We start from the raw sequence: 13,005 nt of genomic DNA on the forward strand, positions 1-13,005 counted from the left end.
CTTTAAAACAGATAACACAAAAAGCGTTGCAAAAAAAAAAGAAAATATTATAGGTACTATTTCTTGACCTAGAAAAAACCTTTGATAAAATACCAAGACAGAAACTACGGAAAATAGGTACCTACCTACAAAGAGAAAAAGTAATGAACAACAAGTGACTAAGAATGATAAAAAAATATACAATAGTTGTCATTCAAACATCACTTATAAAATACCTAACATAAAAAATGTCTTTTTACTTTTTGTATAAAGTTCTTTCAGTTCTTTGTCAATAATATTTTGTTTACGTTTATTTTACTTGTGAGTATGATTCATTTTAAACAAGAAATACCATAGGAATTCCTCAAAAATGCTTTAAATTGTAAACAGTGGAGGTTTACCTACCTATAAGTACCGCATATACCTACCTGAATGCCGACTACGTGGCTACTTCTAGAAAGAAACCGCCGCAAAACTTAATCAAACAATTAAATAATATAAATTTGATTGCACAGCAATGTCGTGTGTACCTTATTTTCTCCTAATGTATAAATGAATCCATCAACAACCGATAATCAATCCGTACTCTCTCTGGAGCGAATTCTTCGGCCATCTTTACAGGTACTACGTCCCTCTCTCTTCCTCTCAGCGCTTCCCGCCGCTACTACAGGTTGTTGAAGTTGACGTACCAACTAGTTTGATTTGAACGAAGTAGAGGTACAACCGATCTTTGCGTTACACGGTTTCTAACGTTTTCTTTCGTTGTAAATGCCGTTTTTGCATAAATTCTATCGTAAAATCCGCTAAAATGTCGTTATTGTTCCCAGTACTACAGTGAAAAATGTTTGGTTTTGTGTTGTTTAGTGTAAAGTGAAAATATCTGTGAGTGTTGTGACCATACCGATGTCTAAAAGGTTCTTCTATGCAATTTTTCAACAGCTCAGCACGATGATGACTCTTTGAGGTTGGTTTTGTTGCAATTTTATCGCTAATTTGTCTTCTAATACCTTTTAAAATACCCAAACAGCATATGCCAAGTATAAAAAACTAGGTCGGCATATTTTAGTCTTGGTACTACTACTACTTACATAGGTATATAGAGAAAGTGTTTTCACATAATTATATATTTATTCGTTGGTTCACGCTTAGAGAAAGAAGTAGGTAGAAGAACCTCGTTAGGTATAAAATATATTCGTCTTTACAGTACTTATAACTTATACCTATTTGGGTGGTACTTTTAAGCTAAAAGATGCGTAAATTCCTAAGTAGACCTCTAAAAATATGTAAATTTTATACATCTAATTATACAGACTATCAAGTTGGGAAATTCCAATAGGTACCACCGAAAACTAATTATTTTATAATTAGATATTAATTAAAAATATCTTTCGACAAAGGTACCACAGGCACCACAATAAACAAAATTGATACAAAAAACGTTATTTATCTATTATTTTTATTGGTAAAACTCAAAAGGCTTTGAAGGCCAACGGGTGAAAAGTTTACATTTTTATCATTACAATTATGATTTCTTCTTCTTAGGCTTTCCCACAATGAGGCCGCCGTTTTCGTCCTCCGCAGTACTCTATTCTCCCAGTCACCTTCTCTGAGGTCTCTATCTACCCTAGCATATCCTATGTTTTCCATCTTGTAGCAGATGTTCCTGTCCGTCTTCCGCCTTCTTCCCGGTGGGTCCCATTTCAAGATTCTTTTCGGCCACTTATGCTCTGGCATTCTTTGTACATGCCCGTACTACTGCTTTCCCACTAGCATTCTGCATTCTTCCCTACTGTTCTATATTTCCTCTGTTCTTATTCTATCCTCTATAGTCCAGAGAAATAAGGATTTTCTCAGTACACTCAAAGATCCAGGTAGCTGACTACTTTTTTAGTTATTGTAGACCTACAGGAAGAAAACCTACCTGTTTCCTGCCTAGAGTTCGCGTCCGTTTTTTAATTATTAACTATTTAGTGCAAAAAACGCGATTTTTTCGGTTGTTTGCACCCCATTAAAAAGCTAAATAGTTGTCATAAAATTACAAAATTTTATTTTTTAGAACATTAAAAAAGCTTCAAAATACCGATTTTTGAATGTTAAAAAGTCAATTTGTTGCTTCGCAAATTGCAAAATAAATGAAAATCGATTTTTGTTAATAATTTTAGGGTTTCAACCAAAGTTGGGTATTTTGGTACTTAACAAACACTCAAAATTTGAGACCGATCCATTAATTATTTTCAAAGTTATTCTATTTGTTTATTCCATAGACCTTTATTTTGCAATAACATAAGACAGAAAATAATAAACATAGGGCAATTCTGAGTATGCCATATGAAAGCAGAGAAGAGTGGTAGTATCAAAATGTATTAAAATATATAAAAAAAAATTAATTAAAATAGCTAAAAATCTAATGCCAAATTTTTGAAATTTTGTAGTTTATAAACATTTAGAATAACTTTAAAAATATTATCTGTAGAAACAATCTTTATATACATATTCGAAAAAAGTATTTTAACACGAATTTTCAAATAAAGAAATTTAGCCTGGGTTCATTTGAGACAAAGTTAGCATGTGTTTTTTTAATTCACAGCTAATTTGTTTATAATAATAATTAAGGAATCTCATTAGTGATATCATATAATCTCATAAGGAATCTCATGGTAGGGGAGCAAAGTATGCTAAATGTGCAGTCACTCGAGCGCTTTGGGGACCTATTGGGTTGTGATTATTAGGTCCTAAAACCAAAAAAAGTTAAGTAAAATTTTCCATTTTAGCGGGCGCTTGCCATTTTTTAATTTAATTTTCCATTTCCACTAATCGTTTTTTCCGAATATAGCGCCATCTATCCATAATTCGAAAAAATGTTTCGAATAAAAGTTGCTTATTTTTATGCAGAGAATTCAAATCTGCAATAAAAAATGGGGGCTCCCATTTAATATTTTAAAGTAAACCCCCACCCCACCTCCGTGGTGGGTCACGTTTGATACCATTCGATATATTTTTCAAAAATATTAAATAAGTGTATTTTGCAGTTTTTCGATCTGATGTTTATTTTGCTAAATATCGCGGGATTTGTATTTAAAATTTCAAATTTACCCCCCACCCCTCTCTGTGAGGTGTCGTGTTTGGTATCTATCGATAGATTTTTGAAAAATATTGAGCGTGTAGTTTTTAGTTTTTCGATCTGACGTTCATTTCGCGAAATATTCGCCTTTTTCTTGTGAAACTTTGTGACTCACCAATTCCCTTACGCCCCGCTCAAATCGTCAGATTTTTTAAATATACACTGTTTTGCATATACTTAACTTACCTTATCTTAATCTGACAATTTCGAGTATTTTTAAGGATATATTTTTTTTTTTCGGGCCCCCCTAAACGAACTCCCCTGTGTTAAGAGCCAATATATGGCAGAGGTACATCTGCAGGGTACCACGTTTCTCCCCATATGATAATCTGACGCGCTCGAGTAACTGCAAAAATCCCCGCTTGGGCTCCCCTACCATAAGAGGATGGGTACGTATTTTCGGCTGCAATGCTATTCAAATGGGGATTCGTTTTTTTCGAAGCCTGAGAAAATTAATAGGTATTTTTGAAAAATTTAAACGCAGAATTAAAGATTTCGTTATTAGCGAGGGCCGAAAGTCGCTGAGAACTTCTATAATGTTTATTTTAATAAGTTACAGGGGTGAAAAACTAAGAGAAAATTTAGTGTGATTTTTAATTTCAAATATCTCATTCAAAATAAACTTTTTAGTTATTCTAAGGGACTTTCGGCCCTCGGTAATAATTTAGTCTGTCATTCTGCGTTTAAATTTTTCAAAAATATTCATTGGTTTTTTCAGGATTCGAAAAAAATGAAGACAATGTCCGTGGTAATATTTTCCAAATCTCTCTTTGTCTAACAACGCACTCAGACGAATAGAATATTGTCAGCATAGTCAGACACTGACAATCAGTGACAATTTTAAATATTTGACATGGCATCGGGAATATTTTGAGTTGTTGATTAAACACTATTGATATATTATAGTGTATTTGATAAATAATTGATTTAAGACGTGAACTTAATAAAAAGTTATTTATTGCGTATTATTTGTGGAAGATCCAAGCAGAGAATACATCAGGACTCAGGACAATATATTCTGTGATCCAAGTATTTTGTTCTTAAAGATGTTCAAAATTGTAAGCGTTCCATAGTAACAATACATTATTAAAAAATCACTTTAACACTTTTTTTCTTTTCTCGATTGAGTATTAGTTTTTGTTGTACATATAAATTATTACAATCATTGAGTACATAGTTAGTGAAAAAATTATCACATTCAGTTATCCAAGAACATTCAAAAGCCATCTCTTTAAGCTAATCAAGACATTTTCAAGTAGAATGACATTCTAGTAATGTTTACATATCCATACCAGTGTGAATTTTACTACACGTAATTTGCCGTGTAAAGACAGAAAAAGTAGGGATAGCCGTAAAATATTTGCGAATTATGTACCCATGGCCTTAATAATATATTATTAGGCTGTATCGTTTTGTAAATAATTAGGTTAGGTAGGTACTTACATAATAAACTTTTTTTTGTAAATATTTGGTGTGCATTTTTTTGTAAGTTATTAGTCCCCTGTAACTTTACATTTATTTCCTCCAAATGTTTATTACTTTTAAATCAATATTTCATTATTTTGCGCAAATCCTTCAGGAATTTTCAGATCCCGATCGGTACACCGTACACTATAATAATAAAGCTATATGCAAAGGTAGACCGCATTCTCTAAGTAGACCGCATACTATTATAGCAGCCGTCCTGGTCTATTACGTGTTTGAACAAAGCGATAAAGGTTAGAAACCTGTATTTCCTTTAATAAATCGTTTTTACAGTACCTAAAATCATTTTTTGTTCTTCTGGGAATATAAAACAATAGATTTTTCTTACTTAACACCCATCCATGGCCCCCTCAAATTTTAACTAAAACGTATTATTCCATGTAAAATCTTACTATAATAATGAAGGTCAATTTTCAGATGGTATCAATTCACTTGCGTATTTTGTTTTGTAGCTGACAGTCAAGGTCTTAAAGAGAAAAAAACTGGGTTCCATTAAATTCCCTAACAAAGTGTTAAATTCCTCTGTAAACTGTGAAAATGAATTAACGATTTTTAGAATTTTTACGCCGTTCACAAATGAATGTCAACTGTAAACTTCCCAAAAGAATGGACAAAAATTTACTCACTTTATTATTTTATACAAAAATTAAAGTATCTCCATTGTAGAGATCAGTGGCGACGCGTGACTTTTTTTAAATTGTTACCAAAACCAGATGTAAAAAGATTAGAGCACTCGTGGGAGTGCCGACAGAAGTGAAAACTTCTTATGAAGCAAGCTCCTTCGGATACACACTATATTCCTCCTCCAACCATTATAACTTCGGTCGAACTTATACGCAAGTCAACCTATAGTATATAAGTTACTAATATCTGCCCTGTCGATAACGATCGCGAGTTCAATGCTTTTTCCCCATCCAAAGAGAAGTGATATACCTACATTATATACCCATTGGGTGAATCCTATACTATTTATATATACATACATACACATAATACATAAACGTACAGAATTTATTTCGGCGAAGCGATAACGGTCACGAATTCAATGCTTTTTCCCCATCCAGAAAGTGTACAAAATCGCTACAGAAGTTTTCACTTCAAAAATACTTTAAACTCTAATCACTTATAATGATTGGAGTAGGGACCGTGTGGCCCCTTATGCGCTTGCTTCGCAAGCTCCTTCGGGTACACACTCTATCCCTCCTCCAACCATTATAAAACTTCGTTTGAACTTATATATATGCAATTCAACCTATAGTATATACATTAGGTACTAATAAAATATCTCTCTGTAGCGATGACGGTTGCGAATTCAATTCTTTTTCTCAATCCAAAAAGAAGTTCTATACCTATATTATAAACGCGTTGCGTGCGTCCTATACTATTTATATATACATACACCTAATGTGTAGGTACCACAAAAGCGAAAATTTCAAACCAATAAGCCTGTTGCCACATCCGTACAGAATGCTTACCAAAATAATATCAGGCTAAAAGGCATTCGATTCCATAAAACTATGGGCCGTATTAGAAGAAATGAATAAACGTAAGGATTGATTCTAGATATAGAATACTCCTCAAATACATATACGACAATGCAACTATGCAAATACATGTATCAGAAGGTCTAAAAACCGGCGGGTGTATGTATTTTCCTCACCAAAATAATTTTTTACCTGCGTTTGGAAGGGTATGTCATAATCCCACAGGTATTTTCCTCACCAAAACCGAAATGGTTCTTTCAGGTAGATTTTACTAAAAGGCATTCAAGGAATTATTTATCTACTATAAAACAGTAGGTACCTATAATAATAATTAGTTAATTGTAGTATTTTATTTTTAGTGGAATTTTGACAAAAATGGCATGTTTAATAGAAAGTAATTGCGGTAAACCTTTACTGGTATTTGAAAATTTTATTTTTTATAAAATGAAAGTTTTAAGAAGTGAAGAAGTGTTCTGGAGGTGTAATAAAACAACTTGTAGTGCGAAATTGTTTACTATTGGTGCAAATTTTACAATATCTCGAAGTAGCCTACACCATAATCATGAACCAGATCGTCAGAAGATATATCTAAAAATTGTTTCTAACTCTTGTAAACGTAAATCCGAAGAGAATCTAACTGAAAAACCAGCAAAAATTATACGCCAAGAGTTTGCAGGTAATTTGACTGAAACAATTACTACGATTGATGTCAGTTACATAAGAAAATATATTTATATATTTATCGACGAAAAATGATGCCTGGTCAACCTCCTTCCAATATTGATGAGGTTCAAGAATTTGTGAAGAGCTGTGCTCAAAAAACAACCAAGGGGGAAAATTTTCTCTTTATAAACTGTGTCAAAAGTAAGATAATTGTATTTAGTTATGAAACAAATATAAGACTTTTAGCCACATTGAATTTTATACAGAGAGGGTAAAAATTATGGAATAAATTCATTTTCTCTAAAATGGACGATTTTGGAAAAAAATTCCGAAACAGGTTGGTTATTATTTTTAAATTAAAATTTTGTGGCATATATTTCATACTAGTCACGTTTGATAGCTCATTTGAAAGGTAAAATAATTCTCTATTCAATAATATAAACATTAACATCATTATTTATACAGGGTGACCAAAAAAATAATTTTTGAATTGAATTAATTGACGCAGAAAGAAGAATGTAGGTATGTACTTTATTTAACTCAAAATGCATTGTACTGCTGTCAGAGTAGCAAGTAGAAAAAAATGTTTATTTTACAAATAAACATTTCTTTTCACTTAAATTAAATCTCAAACAACCTCTCACCTGCCTCTTGGCAATTCGAACATTTAATTTAAGCGAAAAGCAATGTTCATTTGCCAAATAAACATTTTTTTCTATTCTCTGGTAGCAATATAATGTATTTTGAGTCAAATAAATTAAAACATTCTTCTTTTTGTGTCAATTAATTTAATCCAAGATTTATTTTTTTGGCCACCCTATACAAACAAATATGTTAATGTTTATATTACTGAATAGAGAATTAAACACCCTTTCAAATGAGCTACCACACGACCCCTATTCTCATTTAAAAAAATTATCGACTACGTGATCACGTTCAGATGGATGACGTCACTAGTATGAAATATAGGCCAAGAAATTGTAATTTAAAAATAAAAATCGACCTGTTTCGGCATTTTTCTCCAAAATCGTCCATTTTAGAGAAAATGAATTTATTTCATAATTTTGCCCCTGTCGTATGTATGGTACATTTCTTACTGTACCACATATTATTTGCAATTATTCACTAGTCTTGGGTTAAGTAATGGGCATTATGTATATGGGCATTATATCTTTATTAGACTGTTTACTGCCAAACAAAAAACAGAAACTTACAACAATTTTTTTATTTATTAAAATCAGAAATTTTTAAAGCTCTCAAAAAAAAAAGTTCAAGTATTACGTAACACAATTTTTGAAGATTTTGACCCCGCCTTCCCCCCTATGTAACGCACCGTAATGGGGCGTTCACGTATTACGTAACGCAATTTTTGAAGATTTTTGATCGCCCCTCCCCCCAATCAATCCTAGTAAAATTTTTGTAGATTTTGAAAAGGCTATACATAATGCAATCATTCAAATGTGTCCGAACATATATGGTTTAATATTAATTTAACAATACATGGTTCTAGATTTCATCTACACCAAGCTTGGTATAGAAAAATTCAGTCTCTTGATTTAACATCAGAATATACAAAATGATTCTGAAGTAGGTAAGTGACTCAAACAGACTTTTGGCCTTACATATTATATATAAAACCAGAAGACGTATCAGATTGTTTTGTGTTTGATTTAATGTCATGCAAACCAGAAAATGAAATTTTTGATAATATGTTGATTATTTAGTTGAAACTTATGTAGACGAAAATACCATATTCCCCCCATATTTGTGAGCAGAGGCAAATTCTTCTGTTATTCATACTACGAATGCTTGCGAATCTTTTCAGTCGCATTTTATTTCATAGTTTTATAATACGCATCCATCCATATATATCTTCTTAGAATAAATTAAAGAATTTCAGATATAATACGTATGTTAAAATTTAAAGTTTGCATATTGCTAAACCTATCAAAGATAAAGAAGTTAAACTGAAATTGAAAAATAACTGTAGAACATTTATTAATATCAGTCTAATCAAATGAATTTTGTATGGATTTTGTAAAGTGTGTCTCTTAGTATAATAGTAAATATTAAATAATAATTTATACATTTTGCTTATTATCTATATTATAAACTATTATTATAATGTAAGGAATTTAATATCTTTTATTCGGATTTTGCATGCTTTCATAATAATCATTCCTAAATTACATCTATATTTTTATTTTATTACCTGAGTGAGTTGGTGAGGAAAATACCTACCGGATTAATAGGAACCCTTAAATTTGGTGAGGAAAATACCTGTCGGATTATATGTTTTTACTGGTTGGTGAGGAATTTACCTCCGCCCCTAAAAACAAGCAAAATAAGAACGGAGAGAGAAGTTAGACAAAAACAAATAAAACAAAAGTGATGACAAATCAATATATCAATCACAATCGACTTAGATGGAAGTGATATCGAAAGTGTCAACTTACAGAGCTTACAGAGGTATCAGCCAATATATTGAGAACGACACAGATCTCTGAGGGAACATATTTATACAAAATGAGGACGTGCGAAGCAGGACGAAAGTGGAATATGTAATTGGAAAAATTGAAATACAAATGAAACGGACCTGGGTAGGACATGTGGCACGACAAAACACCGAAACGTGGACGAGAAACATTGTACATTGGAGACCACGCGAGTACAGTCGTAGTAGAGGAAGATCGCAAAAACGATGGCTAGACGACATCAAAGCAAAAATGGGGAGAAACTGGCACCAAATAGCACAAAACAGAGAAGAATGGAGAACTCATGGGGAGGCCTTTGTCCCGGAGTGGATGCAAACAGGCTTAAGAAGAAGATAATATATATTATAATATAAATAAATAAATAAATAAATAGTTTATTTACGGCCAAAAATACCATTTACAATATACTTATATTATCGTAATATATATTATAATACGTAAAGAATCCAAATCTGCAATAAAAATTTGGGGGTCCCCCCACTCCACCTCCGTGGGGTGTCGTGTTTGGTACCATTCGATAGATTTTGCAAAAACATATTGAAAGTGTATTTTGTAGTTTTTCGATCTGATGTTCATTTTGCGAAATATCGTGGGGTTTGTATATAAAATTTTAAATTTACCCCCCACCCCTCTCCGTGGGGGGTCATGTTTAGTACCGTTCAATAGATTTTTGAAAAATATTGAAGACGTATTTTTTAGTTTTTCGATCTGACGTTCATTTTGCGAAATATTCGCGTTTTTTTGTGAAAATTTTTGACTCACCCATTTCCTTAGGCCCCGCTCAAATCGTTAGATTTTTGAAATATACACTCTTTTGCATGTACTTAACTTACCTTATCTTAATCTGACAATTTCGAGTATTTTTAAGGATAGATTTTTTTCAGGCCCCCCTTAACGAACTTCCCTGTGTTAAAGCCAATATATGGTAGAGGTACATCTGCAGGATACCAGGTTTCTCCCCATATGATAATCTGACGCGCTCGACTAACTGCAAAAATCCCCGCTTGGGCACCCCTACCATTATTAGTTTTCTCAGAATTCGAAAAAAATGAATGGATTTAAATAGCATCGGACCGAGATTTTACGTCTACCCCCTTAAACGCGTCTTAAAGTTGTCTAAACTTTAAACGCGTTTTTCTAAAAAATGTTTTTTCAAAGGCGGTGGACATTTTCAATCCACCTGAAATTGTACATAGATTTTCTTTAGACGTCTTAATGAAGTTTCTTTGAAGAAATGAGGTTTCTTGAAGTAACGTTGTCGAGATATAATTGTTTATCGCCAACCGTCACTAAAGTCATTCATTATTGTACTCATTTGCCGCCATTTGCGGCAGTAAAGTAACACTTTATTGTACTGAAAGAAGAATTTTACTTTACCTGCCGCGATTAATCAAATTGTAAGATATGTAAGTAAGTGGTCGATGCCAGTAATCGAATGGCTAGTATTTGAGTGAACTTAAAATTTATTTACTTTAATTATTAAAAATATTGTACACAATTTGCGATATTATCAAATAAATTTATGTCAAAAAGTGGAATTTTCTAGTATTTTGTAATTATATTCATATAAAATAAATTAAAACTTTCCGATTTAGTAATTATTCAATATTGATAACTATCGATTAAAAATCGAAAGCGGCCATCTTGCAAAAGTTATCTGTCATCACTGTCATGAAATTATTATGACGTCTAAAATTTAAAAAGTTCTTAAATTGTAAATTACAGGTAAGTGTTAAAACCAATATCACATTATTGTAGAAAGTGAAATTGTAGATAAAATATATTTTGGCATTGTCCAAGCTGCCAAGCTTTCAGTACTTCACTCTTCAGTTTTTCATTCAGGGATTATTAAAATTAAAGATGATTAATTTTATGAAATAATGAAGATAATCAAATTTAAAAAATTGTGTAGTGTTATAATGAGATTTTAAAGAAGTTAAATAAACGACAGATTTTTATTCAATTATTTTTATAAATTTTATATATTTTTAAATAATTACAGAGCCTAAACTCTTACCTAGTCAACTTTAAGGTGCGAATCATCGGAATTCAAATTCCAAGTTTATTTCCAATCAAATTATGTTGGCGTTAAAATTTTGTATGCACCACGTCAGTAAAGACTCTTTATCGAACTTGTCTGTTACTCGCTTCGCTCGCTACACTCGCTCTTCTCGTAATATCAGACTCGTTCGATAAAGAGTCACTTTACACTGACTTGGTACATAAATAACTATGTTATGCATGTTTTTTGTTTACCAATAATAAATACATATATGTTGATTTTCACAATTTTGTTACACAGAATTTCGTTTTTTTATTTCCGAGTGATACCAAGAACTCAAAAATCGTTAAAAATAAAAAAACTCGACAGCGTTGTCTCGAGAAACTCATAAGCTTATAAAATATTTTTGAATTTTTTGTTTTACATGATCCAGTGACGAGTTCTGATGTCCACCGCAAAATTCATTTTGTTTGAAGTTGTCTGTAAAAATTTGCCACCGTTGGCTTATTTTTCAATATTTTTCCTGTATGTAGAAAGTACTATGTTGAATTATGTATATCTGTTGTTTTGTTGAGGTATCCAACTATCAATTACTATTGAGAGAATTTGTAATCTCTTTTTCTGCACAGGTATAGGTACTAAGATTGCACTTCTTCATTCGTGTGGCGTTGCTCGGTTTTAATATTCCTAACATTTCTCGCATATTATGTAATATAAAAGATTATCGTTGCGTTGCATAAAAAGGTCACATCAGTACAACCGGATGTCCAGATAGATTCTTCTCATGTGCTTCCGTACGGTACTGCTTTCCTCACACTTATTACTCTGTCTATTATTGCAATTATGTATGAAACGGTAGCTGTGCATAGGCACTTATTGAGCGAATCGCATTGATTAGACTGTAATTTTTCTGAGTAATTACTCAAAATGGTTTCCGCGATATTATCATACCATTAAAATAGCTACGGAATAGTGTTTAGTGATTTTTTCCTTTGGCTGCTAGTTTGTTAGCGGATATGATTATGTATGTAGACTAGAAGGCCAACAAATTATCTAACAGTACACAAAAATCAACCAAAGTAGATCGGATATTGAGCAAGAAGTATTTGACAATTTTTTTATTATAGTTTAACGTTACGAGGTTGACTTTACTATTTTATTTTTACTGATTTCTATTTAGACACTAACTTATATTTATTTAAATAAAAAGACTTACTTTATATTATTTTATTTACATACAGTAACTTTACAATATAACAACAACTTTTCTGATTAGCTTGCACTTTGCGGTGCGTGTCCCGATGTCACATACAAGCAAATACATAAACAAAAACATTGAGTAATAATTTCGTATATTACATGAAGAGAAGTATCCATTCTCAAATGTGGTCTGGTCTCGAAATAAGGAAGTACAATACTCAAAGAGGTACCACAAAAAATGTATATTAATAAAAGGTCATAAAAGGACGCGTTTCGTGAAGAGCCGAAACGCGTCCTTTTATGACCTTTTATTAATATACATTTTTTGTGGTACCTCTTTGAGCATTGTACTTCCTTATTTCGTATATTGTTATTAGATGATATAAAATTTAAACTGAATTTGCTAATGACTTACAGAACTCTTATTTTCTGGATGCTTAATTATATCCCTTTACACTTGTACTTTACGTTGCAATATGATTTGGAGTAATATTTCATGTCTTAACACATGTCCCAATTATTGTATTTTCCTCTCTTTGATTATGCTTAGTAATTCTTTTTGTTTACTCATGCTCC

General features: G+C 31.9%; 1 protein-coding gene across 1 annotated transcript in view; it reads left to right on the forward strand.

Moving 5' to 3' along the window:
* Positions 1–665: 665 nt before the first annotated feature.
* Positions 666–13,005, forward strand: part of LOC126886732 (apoptosis-stimulating of p53 protein 2) — a 953,306-nt gene continuing 940,966 nt past the window's right edge. The window contains exon 1 of the mRNA XM_050653743.1: positions 666–943. The gene's annotated coding sequence lies outside the window, so the exon portion shown is untranslated. The remainder of the gene's footprint in view (positions 944–13,005) is intronic.

The sequence above is a fragment of the Diabrotica virgifera genome, chromosome 6 (genome assembly GCF_917563875.1).
Source record: "Diabrotica virgifera virgifera chromosome 6, PGI_DIABVI_V3a".
NCBI classification, from domain to species: domain Eukaryota; kingdom Metazoa; phylum Arthropoda; class Insecta; order Coleoptera; family Chrysomelidae; genus Diabrotica; species Diabrotica virgifera.